Raw genomic sequence first — 18,470 nt, 5'->3', positions numbered from 1 at the left:
TTCGCAGGGTTTAATGTGGTTCAAGACTATAAAGTCATTGGAACATTTTCCTCATTTTTCAGTTGAGGAGCTGACACTTTCAGAGGGTAGATGACTTGCTAACTTGCAGCAAGAATGGAAGTTAATCCATTATCACTGTGTGCTTGTCCAGTGCTGCCTCCACTGTATTGTGTTTCCTTGACACCTTCTCCAGTGTAATTTCCCCATTATTAAGGAACTCAGCATGGTCCATTATGGAACTGCCTTCTCGATTTCCCCCTTTGGATTGAGTCCTATTTCAAGTTCACATGAACATCTTTCCAGCAGAGTTGACCGGCCCTGAGTGAACACCAGCCGTCTTTCCTCTTTGTTTGTGGCACCTTTTCTGTGAGGGCTGTTTGTTCTCCTGTCTCTATTCCAAATACTGTCTCCAGATTTAACATGTAAAACTTTTGAAAAATTAAATGACAAGAAAGGTGTCTTGCGAGGCACTTTGCCTGTATTATCTCATACAGCTCTACCACTATCTGAGGAGTGAGTTTGAGTGTGCATGGCCCATACATATGTGTGTGTGTGTGTGAGATTGTCAGTAGTGCCTTCCAGTCAATTCTAATTCGTTGTGCTCTGATAGGACAAAGTGGCCCCATTTCATGGGGGTTTCAGGCTGCGACATGACAGAATCAGATGAGGACATCTCTGTTCCACAGTGAAGCTCATGGGTTTCCATTCGCAGCCGAGCACTTAACTACAGTGTAGCCAAGCCTCCTGGTGAGACTGAGATTTAAGTACATTGCTCAGGTCACATAGCTACTAAGTGGCAAATCTAAAAAGGCAACTCTTGTGTTTCTTTAGACCACACCAGATTACTAATCAAAAGCAGGTAAAACTCTTCCTTCATACAGTATTTGCTTTCATACAAAAAATACATCGTGGATGTTTAATGCTTTGCTTAGAATTGACAGAACCATTTCTATTTTATTTTATTTTCAAGACTATGGGTTTGTTAGGAAGGTTACCAGAGTACAAGTCAAGATCAGAAATGCTCAGGACACAGTTCTTTGCTCAAGACAGGTTCCTCCAACAGCAGGCATCTTTCTGGTCTTCAGAAGGATGGAAACGGAAACTCATGAGCTTCATCTGATTCGGTAACGTCACCTCCTGGAAAACCCCATGAAGTGGGGCCACTTCGTCCTATCAGGTCATAATGAACTAGAATTGACTGGAAGGTACTACTGATAATCTCACACACAACATATGGATGGGCATGCACAATCAAACCAAGCAGCCCTTGGACCTCTGCTCTTCTGGTTTGTACTCATTTTTTAAAATACATTTTTGTATTAAAATTTTGTTTGTACCTTGGAGAATTTTGGTTTTCGTTTGCTTTTTAGCAGTTCTGTGGACATATAATTCACATACCATACACCTACTGTGTTAAATACATTAAAGACTTATGCAGTCATCACCACAATCAATTTTAGAACATTTTCTTCATTTTGTACCTATTATGACTAGCTCCTCAACTCTCCCCAACGTCTTGTGATAACCCTAAGAAAGTATGTAGACAGTTACTGTCTATAGATTTAGCTATCTTGGATTTCATATAAATAAAATCACACACACATTTTTAAAAGGGAAAAACAAATAGAAGACAGAAAAATCTCAATCCATAAAAAAGCAGAGACTAATAAAAACTCTAACAAATTTAAAATAAGTCGAAATAGAGAAAATGTTCATTTTTAACTTAACTACGTCTGCCGTATGAACTTCGGTTACATAATGTACCACATGCTGGACTGCCAACCTGAAGGTCAGTGGCTCAAACCCACGAGCCACTCTTCAGGAGAAATAGGAGGCTGTTTATTCCCATAGGAGTCCTGGTGCCACAGTGGTTAGTGGTTTGGCTGGCTACGGGAGAAAGATAGCACTTCCTGCTCCTGTTTATAGCTACAGCCTCAGAAACCCAGAGAGGCAGTTCTACCCCATCCTTTAGGGTCACTATGAGTTGCCATTGACTTGATGACAGTGAGTTTGGGGTTTAGAGTTTTTACTCCTGCGAAGATTCACTGCCTCAGAAACCCCAAGGGACAGATAAATGTCACCCCAAAAGATTACTACTAGTCAGAACCAACTCCATGGAAATGAGTTTGAGTTTGATATCTGCAGGATTCTACCGTACAGTGCACTGGGTCTGAAAGCAAAACTATTCGCATCCTGGTCAATGGTCCAAGGGAATTCAAGAAAGGCTTAATCTGTACAGGACTCTGCAAATGGAGTTTGGATTTTCACTACCATCCATTCCCTTCTGCAAACCGGGTGCTCAGAATTGAAGTTCTAACACAGTTCCCTCCTCTGGTCTTGCAGGTAATTATTTGCAATCCTTGGAGCACATGGGCTGGTGTGCTTGAGTGAAACACTTTTTGAGGAAAAGTTTTATAAATAAACTTTACCAGGCACAATGATTTTTAAATGACCAAGGTGTTAGGGAGGGTCTTAGATGGTCTATAATGACTCGACTGTTCTATGGCCTCAAAAGCAGGAAGGAGTATGACTTTGAAAGCTCCCTGAGGATTGTTTATGTCAGAGATTGATATTCCTGCCAGCTTCAAATAATTGGCATAGAATTGCTAAAGTCATAAAAAAATATTCTCTAAGACACTTCGTCTCTACCTTAAAAAGATTTAAAATATATATTACAAAGATAAATCTGGGAGTGATCAAAACTTAGTTTCAATTTGTGGACATTGCATTATTACCATTAAAATGTCAATGATTTTATACTTAATCCTCCTATTATATAATATAATAAAAATTCACTGGGAGTGTGGGTTGGGAGGGGCAATCACATTAGGATGTTGGATCATTTTTATGCCATGGCCAACACAATGGCTGGTTTCACATTCATTTTCTTTGGCTTTATTGATCTTGCTGCATGGATTTGCACAATCATGGCATAGCAATCAGCCCGCTCTTACACTGCAGTGACTACTTTAAACACCACCAATTCTCACAGAAATTCAGCTGAATAATTCTGAGAACTAAATAGTGGGGAAGTCTATTTAAGTGAAACCTAGGTGCTGCCAGGTTGATCTAAAATGTGGGAGTTAGTCATCTCACACACCCACTTCTAGCTACAGGAATAGATAGGCTGTGGAGGCCTATGGAGATCATGCACAAGGGGGAGGGGAGGGGCAGAGAAGAAGAGAGATAAAGGAATTTTACCAGCTTGTTTGAAAACTTACAGAAACTGTTTCAAAACAAAAACCATCAATAGAAAATATGTCAAGATCTTTCCTAATATGTCTTTAGCACAGTTTAAATTTAATACTTAAAATATCTCCTTATTCTCATAGAAAACACTGTAGCTAAAATAAACTAAAAACCCATGGGTTTTTATTGGCTGTCATCTTTTTGGAAATTGATTGACTGCCTAGTTTTCCATTTCAGCAAATGGGAGGGTTTAAACTGCCAGTCCTTAAATTAGTCAAGCACATACCCAGTTTCCCAAATCAGAGACCTAAATGCAGTCTACAAAACTGTAACAAGTCCAAGCAAGGTGCCAGGAGGAGCTGATTTGCTTCTAAACTTGTACCGTTTGGGTGATCTCGGAATACAATTTAAGTTTCAGAACCTATTTCCACACTTGTCATCTGAAGTCTGTACTTCCCTCCTACATTGACACCACATCCTAACACTGTCACACCTCTCAAAACTCACTGTCATCGAGTTACTCCTGACTACAGCACAAGGCAGAGCTGCCTCTGTGGTTTCTGAGGCTGCAGCACTTGACGGGAGTAGAAAGCCTCATCAGTGGCTGATAGTTTTCAATCGCTAACCTCAAGATTGGCAGCCTAACCTGTAACCACGATGCCCCCAGGGCTCCTCTAAAAAGAAAAAACAAAAACACCTGCAAATCCACTGTCAGCAAGGTGGTGCTGAGTGATGAACAGAGTGACTTTGTGGAAAAGGAGACTCTGTTTCTTGGGCTTGCTGACACATAAATCTTTAAAGGTTCTCCCTGCCTCCTCTTTCTGCAGAACAGTTGGTGACTTTGAACTGAGGATTTATGGTTACCTGCTCAATGCTAGTATCAAATTTACTAGCAATTGAATAATGTAGGTTTGGTCTTCTTATTGCATTTATCGCTCACAAATCACTGAGAGACAACATTTTATTGATTAGTATATAGACGGAATTCATAAAGACTTTGTTTACATATTAGTTTTGCTGCTTGCCCATTTAAACTTGGCCTAATTTCTTAACCTATCCATGCTACACGTTTCTTAAACACGAAATGTTTCAATAGTGCCTGGGATAGGCAAGGGTTTGTGTCAATTGACTCGGCTAGGAGTCTCAGCGGTTTGCCATTTAAGACCCAGTAATCCCCATAGTGTGATCATCTAGTTAAATCCTAGTAATCTTATGGTATGACACGGTGTAATTTTCTCCATTACAGAATCTTCAATGAGTCATCGATGACTTAAAAGTAAATCAGGGTGGGATGCTACACCTTTACACGTTCATGGTCTAGTTCAATGAATTGAAAGGAAGTTTCTTTGTGGGTGTGACTTGCTTCCAATATAAATGGGATCTGTAGAAAAGCCTTTTTTGGGGGGGTGTGGTGGTAGGGGCTGGGTCTGGATCCTGCAGCCAACATATTTCTATTTTGCCTGACCATCCTGGGAGTCATCAGAATCCTTCCCTCTAACCTACTGCCCTTGAAGCCATTGACCTCTGTAGCCACCTGTGTGTCTTCCTGCCAACCTTGTATTCATCGGTTCTAGTAGCCACTCAAGTTCAGCCTAACGTGTGACCCACGCATTTGGAGCTGGGCTGCTTTGACCACCATTTAAATACTTTTCTTGATGTCAATTTCTCACTATGTATACATATAGGAGTTTCTTGGTTTTACTTCTCTAGAGAACCCAGTCTAAGACAGTTCCCCATAATTAAGGGGCTATAATAGTTAAATTAGTTAATATATGAGAAGCAAGTAAAAGAAGGCACTTAAATAGCCTTCTGTACATGTACTCTATTAACACTTCATCTCTATTTTCTCCCTGGCAATATTCTGTTATAGATACCAATGCATACTGAAATGTCAGTAAAGAGTAGCTTGAGGTGAAAGTAAAGATTAATAATCAAAACTCAAGAAACCTATATTTCTTTCATGTCATAGTACAATTGAATCAGTATTTTAAGGCACCTTCTTCATCAAACACACTACAATCCTCATTAGTCCAAGGATTTTAAAATTAAAAGCAACCTCTCAAAGTTGAGAAGGAGAACTTAGCAGGCAGGTATTCTAATTCCATTGTTTGAATTCACTCTTGAAGTTTACATTCATTCTGACTAGACTACTGTTGGCAAAGATGGTCTTTGTAAGCTTTCTCCTAGAAGCCATTCATTGTCTGGTCCGGCCTTCTTGTGTTTCCTCAGTGCAAACTCTATGGACGAGAACTGTCTCCATTCCTGGCTTTTACATAGAGCTGAGAGGTTTTATCTGCCTCAATTTCACATTCCACCGAGAATATGAAATTGTTTCCAAAGACTCGGGCAGCAAAATTACTAATGTTGTCTCAAAATTGCATAGGTAATAAGATTAGACCTGCTTGTATTCAAGAAGAATCAAAACACCTTATATTGTTATTATAAGCCTTCTTACCGTAGCCATGGATTGGCTATAGAGCTCAAATTTATAATGAGAATGTACCACTCTGAGCCATTTCAGACTAAGCCAAGCAAATTATAGGAAAAATGGCTGTAATCCTTGAATAGGATAATCTGGTACCGACTTGTGAAGGGGTGGAGTCTAGCTTGTCAATCAGGTTACAGCTTGATGACCTCACTTGGAGGCACCATGGAGATACATAGCTCACTGGAGGCCAGATACACAGAGACTCTTTGCTGACAAGACACATGGAGCTACCCTAGAGTCCTGGAGCTAGAGGAGTCACATGGAGACCCCTACCAGCTTTCAGATGATTCCACTGCCACTGGATCCACAAGACTTTCTAGCCACTGGCCTAAGATCTTCCTGCATTCAGCATCATTGCATGTGTTGTGGGAGTCTGAGGAGAAATTTATAGATTGCTATCACACACATAGGCTAATATCAGACTTATGGACATGATCAGGACTGGGCTGGGATGTTTTCTCAATATATAATTGTTCTTGTGTGTAAAGTTCTTTATTATACACAAATGAGTATCTATGAATTTATTTTTCTAGTCAACCCAGACTAACATATTATGGTACCTTGGGTGTGGGGTAAAAGAGAAACAGATCATAAAGCTGGAGAGTGGGCGCTTGTTTGACCTCCGCCTCATGGTAGTTCTTCTTCTTTGGCTGGCCAGAGGTCAATATGACCATGCAGTTTCCTGGGTCATTTTCTGGTAAGAACATGGGAAGTTAAACTTTTGATTATTTTACTTGGTTGTTGTCTTTGGTTAGTCCTGTTTGATATTATGAAAATGAATATTGTTAATGTATATTTTGAGCTCAGGGAGAGAAATCTTCTCTTGAATTACTCAGAGACCATGCTGGTTAGAGAAAATGGCTGATGGAGGTCAAAATGGCTGACAGAAAGTCCTGCCCTGACTTGAGTCAATGAAGCCAGAGACTTAAGCAATATTTTGTATCAATAGAAGAGTCGAGATAAGGATTAAGGTCAGCTAAATAAGGATTGAACTTGATGGTTTCAAGAATTTAGTTTAGTATTGGATTCTACTTTATTTACACTGATTTCTTCTGCTTAGTATTGTTGATATAATGGTTGATAGAAATGATTACTGGGAAATATGAAAATAGAGAGCTTGTAATATTGAGCCATTAAAATCTGATCTTTAAATGGATTTGGGAGACACCTGGAAAGAAGGCTCTGAAAGCTAAGCCCCACCCCGCATCTTGCGTGCTCAGGACATTTGAAGATGAAGAGACTTGCCTAGGGAGCTGTTGACAGATTGAAGAAGAAGAAGACAAAAAGGAACTCTTTGGAATTTTTTTATTTTGAACTTGTGGTTTGTGCTTGAGACTGAAAAAATTTAGAATATGAAGTAACTCTCCTCTCTAGGACTGAATGTTAGAGAAAGCCCGTGGGCAGGCTGAAATGCTTGGTAGGTGACCACCTGGATCCACTTGCTGCGTAGAAGTGAGAGAAAAGCAGCCATAAAGCAATGGGTTGAGTGTAGCCACTGACCCCCATGGACCTTGTTCAAAGGGACTAGAGGAGAAAATGAAAGTGGATTCACTGGTTTGAAGTTCATGACCTACCACAAGGGGGTTAGGTTTGTTGAGAATTTGTGATGGAGCCCATGGGCTAAAAGCAAGGGCTTAGTGAGGCAGCCTACACTGAGTTGACCAGAACCTGATCAGATGAAGGAATTTCTGAGCCTGTGAACTGGTGCATATTGTTGCTGACTTTATGGAAGGCCTGCCTTGATTTGACTTTGCTTATGGATGCAGTCTCAGAAGGTTCCAACTGGAATGAAGATTCTTCACATCAAAGAAATATGATTGTCTATTTAGAGCACTGGGTTGATGTGGGTGGGCAGTAGAGAAATTGGACACCCAAAATTGGGGTGATAAGGGCATGAAGTGGTTGGCCTACAAACTTTCATAGGTGGGGAAAATATATTCACAGGTTTATGATGCAGGTGTTCACATAAGTATAGAATATTTTTGCTTTATTCACTGATAAATGTTAGGTTTAAAGGAGGGGGGTACATTCTTGAATTGTACATGTTATAGTTTCACCCTGTTAGGTACAGATATGATTTTATTATTGCTTTGTAAAAAATATGTATGGCTAAAGAGTGTGTAAAAGTGTCAAGTTGACAAGGAGTGGTGAATTTGTTTCTCTAGTCAGTCCAGACTAACACAAATAGGGTCAAGGATGGGTCTTGTTTCGCTAAGACCAATCCCTCTTCTATCTGCAGTGACCTGCCCTGGTGGCGTGCCATAAGAGCGATGCATGGGGCTACTATCCGTAAGGTCAGCAGTTAGAAACTTCAATCACTCCTCTGGACCAGGGCAAGGCTTTCTACTACCTGAAAAAGTTACTGTCTCAAGAACCTATGTGGGTTTCTTGTAAGGCCACAATGAGTCAGAATGACTCAATGGCCGGGAGTGCGGAGGCCTCTGAGATAGTCTTAATGAGGACCAGCTGTTCCCGGACTATGCACCTGCCTTTTGTCTCCAGTTTGTTTAAGCTCCATTTCTTGGTGATATTAGACATTGGGGTTGAAACACAACTTAAAGGGGTAGGATTTTGACATACAAGTTAACTGGTATTGAATTTAGCTTGGGAGATTGGACCTCCAAGCAATTCTAGCTTTTACTCTACTTCATTTGTTGATTTTGACTTTTTTTTTCTAAACTAAATGGATGACTTAGAACCATGACATTGACCTTAGGTGAGTAGGCATATTTCCTCCTAAAATTAACTAGAAGATCTGCTGATTTTGCATTATTCATCAGATCAGATTCCTTGCATATGAATTTGATGGTCCAGATCAATAAATAATTGATATTTAATATTGATATTTTTATTCAAACTTATTTATGCCCTTGGGGTAAAGCTACATTTGGGTCTGTTCATGTTGGTACATCCTACGGTTACCTATTCTTCTCTTCACTGAGCAGTTACAGGGATTTCATTACGTCCCACACTACGGCCTAATGAAGCAAAGCATCATCAGAAGTTAGAGTTACATGTGCAGCCATACATAAACATATATAAGAACATACATGCGAGTGGATGTGTGCACATGGCTATACACAAATATAGTCTAGATTAATAAGAGATTTGTTCTCATGAATTAATATGTCCCTATGTACTTCCAGCTCATTCCCTCAATTATTCATTCAATATATATTTATACAGTTATAATGCACCTAGGACTAGGAGGTAGGGAAGAAATAAAAAATGAATTATGTATAATACTAGGATAAACAAAAAATCTGAATAATCTTTGTTGTTTGTTTCCTACCATTGAGTTGAGCCCCAATTCAGGCACAACCAAATATAACACTGTCTTTTCCTGCAAAACCCCTATGCTTTGTTTAGGAGCAAAAGGTTGTGATCAAAATGGCTTTCACTGGCTACTTTTCAGAAGTACATCAACAGAACTTTCTTCCTAATCTGTCTCAGTGTAGAAACTGATGAAACCTGGTCAGCAACATTGAAGAGTCCACTGACTGACACATACACAGTGGCTGCATATGAGGTATATCAGCTGGGCATGTATGTCTGCTTAAAAAAAGTAAAATTACATTATGATAATTATTCTAAAGCTTCTCACAAAGAAAACCCAGGTCAAAATAACTACATCAATGAATCTTACTACATGTTTTAGAATTAGTTATTTCAATTTACATAATTTCCTTTAGTGAATAGAAAGAGAAAACATTTCTCAAATTTACTTTGTGGAGTAAGATAACTCTGATTCCAAACCAGAAAGAGCTTTATAAAAAAAAATAATAATCACTGATCAACAAGGACATAATAGAAAAATCAAAAGCAAATTAAATGCAGACAAAACTTATTGGAATGCAAAGAAAGATAATACATCACAACCAAGATGGGTTTAGTCTGATAATGAAAGGTTGTTTTAATGTAATGATCAATATAATTTACACACAAAGGAAAAAATAAGATGATAATGCTATCATAAATGCAAAGAAGTATTTGATAAAATTTGATATGCATTCATGATAAAGACTCATACAATAGGAAGAGGAGGATGTTTACATAATCGGCTAAAAAGCTTGGCAAAACAGCAATTGCTAAATCTATTCTTCAAAATGAAAATTGGGAAATTTATCTGTGGGATCACGGATTAAATTTGATTGCAGATTGTGGGGGAGGGGGAAGATGGCCGACAGGGACACCTGCATACTCTGAGAGCTCCTCCAAACAAAGCGGGATTGGCGACCAGGTATCTGAATAGTAAGAGTCTGGTGAGTGAAATATCCCCCTGGGACAGCACCCCAGTCCTACCCCACGTATTTGTCCGGAGCAGGGGTCTAGGTGAAAGAGGACCGGACTAGTGGGACATCTCTGGCCACTAAGCTGCCGTGAGCTCACTGGCGACCGGCTTAGGCTCCATCCCCAAACCGGACGCCAGCCCAGAGCCACTTGCCTGTCCTGCCTAGACAGGCGCAGCAGGTCACGCTCCCCTACTCCAGCGGCACACTCCCCACTCCCCACTCGCGCATCTCCACTGGGAGAGAAGCTTTCCTCTCCCGCAGTTCCCCTCTCCCCGCAGGGCAGCGATCTGCTCTCGGGCCCACGTCCCTCCATTCATCCAAGCTCAGGGGAGCGGACCCGCGGGTTGTCTGGCGACCCCCACGGGGGACCATCCACCCGCACCGCTGCCGCGGACCTCTCCACCGGCCCTCCATGCGCTGGCCTCCCACCCCCGCCCGCCCCCGCCAGCCCCTGGCAGCCTAGCGCCAGCTCCACTCCTGGCGGGGACCCTGCACTGAGCACTTCCCGCCAACAGGAGCCATAGCCCAACCCGCGCCTGTCCCGGACCCTGAGCTTCCGCGGAGCGCCGCGCCCCGCGCTGCTGAGTCTGCCCACCAAGGGCCCCCCCCTGCGCAAGGCACAAGAGTAGGTGCCCTCCCCAGGGTGCTGAGGGGACCCCGGCAGCCGCGACTCTGAGCCTGAGCAGAAGAAGGGCGCCATTGCCCCCTGCGGTTTCGCGCCAAGCCTCCTTTGCCGGCGCCATTACCCCCCGCGGTTTCGCACCAAAAGGGCGGAGAGCAAACACCATTGTTCCCTGCAGTGTCCCGCAGCTGCCTGTGCAGCTATCCAAGGGGCCTCCCCGCGCCCCGCTCACAGCCCGGGCAGATCAAACACTCCACCTGCAGTGGAGCCTGGGTCTCGACTTTGCAGTCCCTGAGGAGCCTTCAGTGAGCTCCAGCCAGCTCTCACCACCTGGGGCCCTGTTGGGTCCCCAGTTCCAGCCCTAAGCCTGCCGCAGCCCGCCCCAGCCACCCCAGGCGACGGCACAGTGGCCTGAGCCTCCACACAATAAGGTTACTCCTGTCTCCCAGAAGCATGGGGCCTATTAAAGGATCAAGGAAAAATCAACAGACCACATCACTCCCAACAAAAAAATCAGAAAAACGAGGCACTTTAACAGACCTAACGTCACTCATAGAAGAAACAGATATAGATCAGCCACAAAAGGAAATCTTCAGAACTCTGCTTGCAGTAATACAGGAGCTAAGAGAAGCAAACCAAAATAAGGATGCAACGATAGAAGGGATGAAATGCACAATAGAGGGGATGAAGTCCACAATAGAGGGGATGAATACTATCCACCAAAAGGAACTGCAGAAACTAACAGAGGAGGTAGCAGAGGCCACACAAAAGGTCACAGAAGCTATATCTAGGCTTGAAGAGGCTGAGAACCGTATCAGTGAACTCGAGGACGCTCAAACCAAACGAAGCAAGCGAGAAAAACAATCAGATAGGAAAATTAAAGAAACAGAAGACAGCCTGAGATCAATGACAGATGCTATGAAGAGGAATAATATTCGAATAATCGGTCTACCGGAACACAACATAACACACAAATCGACCGCCAAGATAGCAAAGGAATTCCTGGAAGAACATTTCCCCAACCTAACAAAGGAGAATCCGACTCTCATACAGGAAGCAGAGAGGACGCCGGCTAAGCTAAACACCAAGAAGAACACGCCAAGGCATATAATTGTAAAATTATCCAACTTAGAGGAAAAAGAGAAAATTCTACGAGCATCAAGAGAAAGGAAGACAGTCACATACAAAGAAGCGCAGGTAAGGGTATGCTCAGACTTATCAGCTGAAACCATGAAGAGGAGGAGAGAATGGAGCAGCATCTTCCAAATTCTGAAAGATAAAAATGCCTCCCCCAGAATCCTATACCCTGCCAAGTTATCCATTAAGATAGAGGGTAAGATAAGGGTCTTCCAGGACAAGGAAGAACTCAAAAAATATACTGCAAGTCACCCGACCCTGCAGAACATACTGGCTGACTCACTATGGCCAGAAGATCAAGCTCCAACTAGAACCTCCAGGAGACCACCATATAGCCCATCTCCATCTAGAAGCCAACATGCCAGCAACATGTACCAGGACAACACGGTCTCAGATGGAAAAGAGGACAGGATAGAAACCCTCCACTCAAACGCAGTACACTGATATGAAGGAAGATAGGCAAAGACCCAAAACACAAAACAGAATATGGCAACCATGAAGCCAGAGATTGTAATAATCACTTTGAATACAAATGGGCTCAATTCATATGTTAAAAGAAAGAGGCTGGAGGATTGGATTAGAAAACATAACCCATCAATCTGCTGCCTGCAAGAGACACACCTTAAGCAAGCAGACAAGCATATGCTGAGAATAAAGGGCTGGAAGAAAGTTTACCAAGCAAATGGTAACTCCAGGAAGGCAGGAGTGGCTATCTTAATCTCCGACAAAATGGATCTCAAGATCCAAAACATAAAAAGAGACAAAGAGGGACATTACATAATGCTCAAAGGCTCAGTAAACCAGGAAGCAATAAGCATACTGAATATTTACGCACCTAATAATGGTGCGGCAAATTTCGTCAAACAAACTATTAAAAAAATGACAGAAGAAATCACGGAAACAACAATAATAGTGGGGGACTTCAACACCCCACTATCAGAGAAAGACAGGTCACAGGGAAAGAAGCTCAGCAAAGAGGCCAGAGAGCTAAACAATGTAATTAGGCAACAGGGCCTGATAGACATCTATAGAGCCTTTCATCCAAAAGCAAAAGGTTTCACATTCTTCTCCAATCCACACGGATCTTTCTCAAGAATAGATCACATGCTGGGGCACAAGGCCAGCCTGAGTAAATTCAAACACATAGATATTATCCAGACGTCTTTCTCAGACCACCATGCCATAAAGCTGGAGATTAATAGGAGGGCACCCAGAAAAGCAAGGGTCACCAATTGGAGAATAAACAACGATCTCCTGCGACATGAATGGGTTAAGGTCCAGATCAGAGAGGATATCAGGAAATTTCTAGAAACTAATGAGAACGAGCATACAACATATCAAAACTTATGGGACACTGCAAAGGCAGTTAGTTATCAGAGGTAGCTTGATATCACTGAATGCATACATGAAAAAAGAAGAAAGGCGTATGACAGATATGTTAACACAAAACCTCCAACAACTAGAACAGAGTCAACAGAACTACCCCTCCAATAGCAAGAGAAAAGAAATAATAAAAATCAGGGCGGAGTTAAACCAGTGGGAAGACAAAAGAACAATGCAAAGGATTAACGCAACTAGAAGCTGGTTTTATGAACGAATTAATAAAATTGACACTCCCCTGGCAAAGCTTACCAAAGATAGAAAGGAACAATCATCAATAGCCAGGATAAGAGATGAATCGGGTGCAATAACAACAGACCCCAATGAGATAAAAAGGATAATCACAAAGTACTATGAAGGTTTGTATTCTAATGAATTCAGAAACCTGGAAGACATGGATAAATATTTAGAAAAACAATCTATCCCTAGATTATCTGAGACAGAGATCAAGAACCTCAACAAACCCATAGCGAAGGAAGAAATAGAGAGTGTCATCAAAAACCTACCAAGGAAAAAGGCCCCAGGGCCAGATGACTACACAGCAGAATTTTACCAAACATTCAGGGAAGAGCTGACACCGATCCTCCACAAAGTATTCCAGAACATAGAAAAGAACGGCAAGCTCCCAAACTCATTTTACGAAGCCAGCATTACTTTGATACCCAAACAGGGAAAAGACCCCACAAGTGTAGAGAATTATAGACCAATATCTCTAATGAACATAGATGCAAAAATCCTTAACAAAATATTGGCCAATAGAATACAAAGGAACATCAAACATATCATTCACCACGACCAAGTAGGATTCATCCCAGCGATGCAGGGATGGTTTAACACCCGAAAATCCATCAATATCATACACCACATCGAGAAGAAAAAGGATAAAAACCATATGATAATATCCATAGATGCAGAAAAAGCATTTGACAACATCCAGCATCCATTCCTAATCAAAACACTCATGAAGATAGGATTGGAAGGTAAGTTCCTCAAGCTCATACAAGCTATCTATGAAAGACCAACAGCCAACATCATAGTCAATGGAGAAAAGACAAGAACAATACCACTGAAAAAGGGTACAAGACAAGGATGCCCCCTGTCCCCTCTTCTATTCAATATCGTTTTGGAGGTTCTGGCTAACAACATAAGACAGCGGAAGGACATCAAAGGGATCCAGTTGGGAGAGGAGGAGGTGAAACTATCGTTATTTGCAGATGACATGATCCTATACATTGAAGACCCCCGAAACTCCACAGTTGGAATACTTACAGCAATAGAGGAATACGGAAGGGTAGCAGGATACAAGATCAATAAACAGAAGTCGGTAGGGTTTCTATACACATCGGACAGGGCCATGGAAGAGGCAATTAAGAGGGAAGTACCCTTCACAGTAGCCAAGAACAAACTGAAATACCTAGGAATATACTTAACAAAAAATACTAAAGACCTATATAAGCATAATTATAAAACCCTATTACAGGAAACCAAAAGTGACCTTCACAAATGGATGAAGCTCCCCTGCTCATGGTTAGGTAGGCTGAACATAGTAAAGATGACAGTTCTTCCTAAAGCACTCTACAAGTTCAATGCTATACCAATCCAATTACCATCAACCTTCTTCAAAGAATTGGAAAAACTGACCACCAACTTCATATGGAGAGGGAAGAAACCCAGAATTAGCAGAGAACTCCTCAAGAAGAAGGACACAATTGGAGGACTCGCCCTGCCTGATTTTAATGCCTACTACACAGCTACAGTGGTCAAAACAGCATGGTACTGGCACAATGATAGACACTCAGACCAGTGGAAAAGAATAGAAAGCCCAGGAGTAAAATCATCAGCATATAGACAACTGATCTTCGACAAGGGTCCCAAAAACGTCAAGTGGGAAGCAGATGCCCTCTTTAATAAGTGGTGCTGGAAACAATGGATATCCACATGTAGAAAGTTGAAACAAGACGTCTACCTCACCCCATGCACAAGAATACACTCAAAGTGGATCACAGATCTAGAAGTCAAACCCCAAACCATCAGGACCATTAAGGAAGGAATCGGGACTAATCTCAGAGCACTGGCCCAGGGAGCACATAGGCTCACTGCAACAGGGAAGGGGACACACACAGGTGATCTGGAAATCGACAAATGGGATCTAATAAGAATAAAACACCTGTGCACCTCGAAAGACTTTGCCAAGAGGGTGACAAGGCAACCCACAGACTGGGAGAAGATTTTTAGTAATGACACGTCAGACAAAGGGCTCATTACTAAAATCTACAACACCATCATGACCTGCAAAAAGAGGAAAACAGTTAACCCCCTAAGGAAGTGGGCAAAAGAAATGAGAAGAACTTTCACTAGAGAGGAGATCAATATGGCCAATAAATATATGAGAAAGTGCTCGAAGTCCCTTGCCATAAGAGAAATGCAAATCAAAACAACCATGAGATACCACCTAACACCCCTGAGGCTAGCCCAGATCAGTAAATCAGAGAGCAACAAGTGTTGGAGGGGCTGTGGTGAAATAGGAACCCTCCTCCACTGCTGGTGGTCGTGCAGATTTGTACAGACACTGTGGAAAGCAATCTGGCGATACCTAAAGAAAATGGAAATTGATCTACCTTACGACCCAGCCATCCCTCTACTGGGCATATACCCGGTTGAAGCAGCAAATAAAACACGACCAGTCATATGCGCTCCAATGTTTATTGCGGCACAATTCACAATAGCAAAGACTTGGAAACAGCCTAAGTTTCCATCGATAGACGAGTGGATTAGCAAACTTTGGCACATACACACAATGGAGTATTATGCAGCACTGAAAAGCACCGATGAGCACATGAAACACGTTATTTCATGGGAAGAGCTGGAAGGAATTATGCTAAGCGAGGTAAGCCAGTCCCAAAGGGACAGGTACAACATGAGTCCCCTGAGGTAAGTACAATCAGCATGACAGAAATGGGGCATTAATCCACCCAAGGGGAGGGTATTGTTTATATCTCCACAGGGAAAGTGGGACCAGACTTCAACCCAGTGTCGCAAGGTGTGAATGCATTATCCCGGCGTGGAGGACGGAACCGGTGGAGAGGTCTGGGAGGCAGGCCCCAGCACCATAAATTAAGTGGATTCCTGCCCCTCCCCCGAAAAGAACTTGTTCCAAAGGACGACATTGACCCTGCAGCTATGGGAGATGGACATATTTGATCAGAGCACACGGGAGCAGATGAAGGGGCAGGAGGAGAGAGTGGAGCACAGCCTGGCCCACCAGGCCGTGATGATGATGTTCCTGAGTAGAGCAGCCAGTCCACAGAGAGAACAACATGGCTGGCCCTACTATGAGACATGATGCCCCTCAGTGACTAAGGGCGATACAGGGGACAGCACCGGAGACACAGTGTGGGAATTGCACCTGACCTGATCCCACCACACCGAGGCAATGCACTGGGGGAGTGCAGCGGAACAGCAAGGGAATGGAGTGGCAAGGTCCCCAGGGAATGCTGAAAGTGGACTTTGGGGCCAGGGCGTGGTGCCCCAACAGACTGGACTGGAAAACGCTCCTAAGGGCCAGCAAAGATCCCTGAACTAACTACAAGCTTTTCTCTTGTGAACTGTTTTGTTCTGTTCTTTTTCAGTGGTTTGTTTTGGTTGTTTTGTTGTCCGGTTATATACTGTTGCTTTGTGTTCCTCTGTCTAGTTTTCGTGCATGTTAGTGACTCCACAGGTCTGTCTGAATAGGACAGGCTGGATGAACTATCTGGATGAAAAACAACGGGACTGACAGTTCCGGGGGGACTTGGGGTGGGGGGTAGGGGGGGGTAGGGAAGTGGTGTTAACAAACCCAGGGACAAGGGAAAAACATGGGACCCCAAAGGGTAGAGAAGGGGGAGTGGCAGGCCTGGTGGGAAATGATCAAGGGTAAGGTTGCTTAGGGAAGAGGTATACTCTAGCCCAGGTGGCAATGAAGCATGGTAGTAGGGCAGGAGGAAGGTCAAGGGAGATGGAGGAAAGAGCTAGGAGTCAAAGGGCATTCATGGAGGTCTAGACAAAGACATGTACATGCAAATATATATAGGAGGTTGGGGAAATAGATCTTTGTGTATATATTTATAGGTCAAGTATTAAGGTGGCAGAAGGACCTTGGGCCTCTACTCAAACACTCCCTCTATGCATGAATACCTTCTTTTATTAAATTGGAACTCTATGATGCTCACTCTCCCGACACAACAGCTGGAGCCAACATGGGTGAACAAGTAAATGTGGTGAAGAAAGCTGATGGTGCCCGGCTATCAAAAGAGATAGTGACTGGGGTCTTAAAGGCTTGAAGATAAACAAGCGGCCATCTAGCTCAGAAGCAACAAAGTCCACATGGAAGAACACATCAGCCTGTGTGATCGAGTGGTCCCAAAGGGATCAGTTACCAGGCATCAAAGAACAAAAAATCATATCATTGACTGCACACCTCCATGATAGGATCGCTGAAGACAAATGGGTGCATAAACAAATGTGGTGAAGAAAGCTGATGGTGCCCGGCTATCAAAAGAGATAGTGTCTGGGGTCTTAAAGGCTTGAAGGTGAACAAGCGGCCATCTCGCTCAGAAACAAATAAGCCCACATGGAAGAAGCACACCGGCCAGTGCGATCACGAGGTGCCCAAGGGACCAGATATAAGGCATCATGCAAAAAAAAAAGATATAAGTGTGTGTATGTATGTGTATTTATGTGTATATGTATATATGTATGTGTATATATATATTATATTAAATGAAGGGGGAAGTGCAGAGTGGAGACCCAAGGCCCAAGTGTCAGCCAATGGAGATCCCCTCATAGAGGGGCTTAGGAGAGGAGATGGGTTAACTAGGGTGTGAGGTAGTATCGATGAAGAACACAGCTTTCCCCCAGATCCTGGATGCTTCCTCCCCCCAACTACCATGATCCGAATTCTACCTTGCAGGGCTGGATAGGACAGAGGCTGTACACTGGTACATAGGAGGGTTGGAGATACAGGGAATCCAGGGTGGATGATACCTCCAGGACCAAGGGCGTGAGGGACGATGCTGGGAGAGTGGAGGGTGAGTGGGTTGGAAAGGGGGAACTGATTACAAGGAGCCACATGTGACCTCTTCCCTGGGAGAGGGACAGCAGAGAAGGGGGGAAGGGAGACCCCGAATAGGGCAAGATATGACAAAATAACGAGGTATAAATTACCAAGGGCATATGAGGGAGGGGGGAAAAGGGAGGGAGCGGGGGAAAAAAAGGAGGACCTGATGCAAGGGGCTTGGGTGAAGAGCAAATGCCTTGAGAGTGATTGGGACAGGGAGTGTATGGGTGTGCTTTGTACAATTGATGTATGTATATGTATGGATTG

This window comes from Tenrec ecaudatus, chromosome 8 (assembly GCF_050624435.1).
Source record: "Tenrec ecaudatus isolate mTenEca1 chromosome 8, mTenEca1.hap1, whole genome shotgun sequence".
NCBI lineage: Eukaryota > Metazoa > Chordata > Mammalia > Afrosoricida > Tenrecidae > Tenrec > Tenrec ecaudatus.
Note: the sequence above shows the minus strand (reverse complement) of the source record.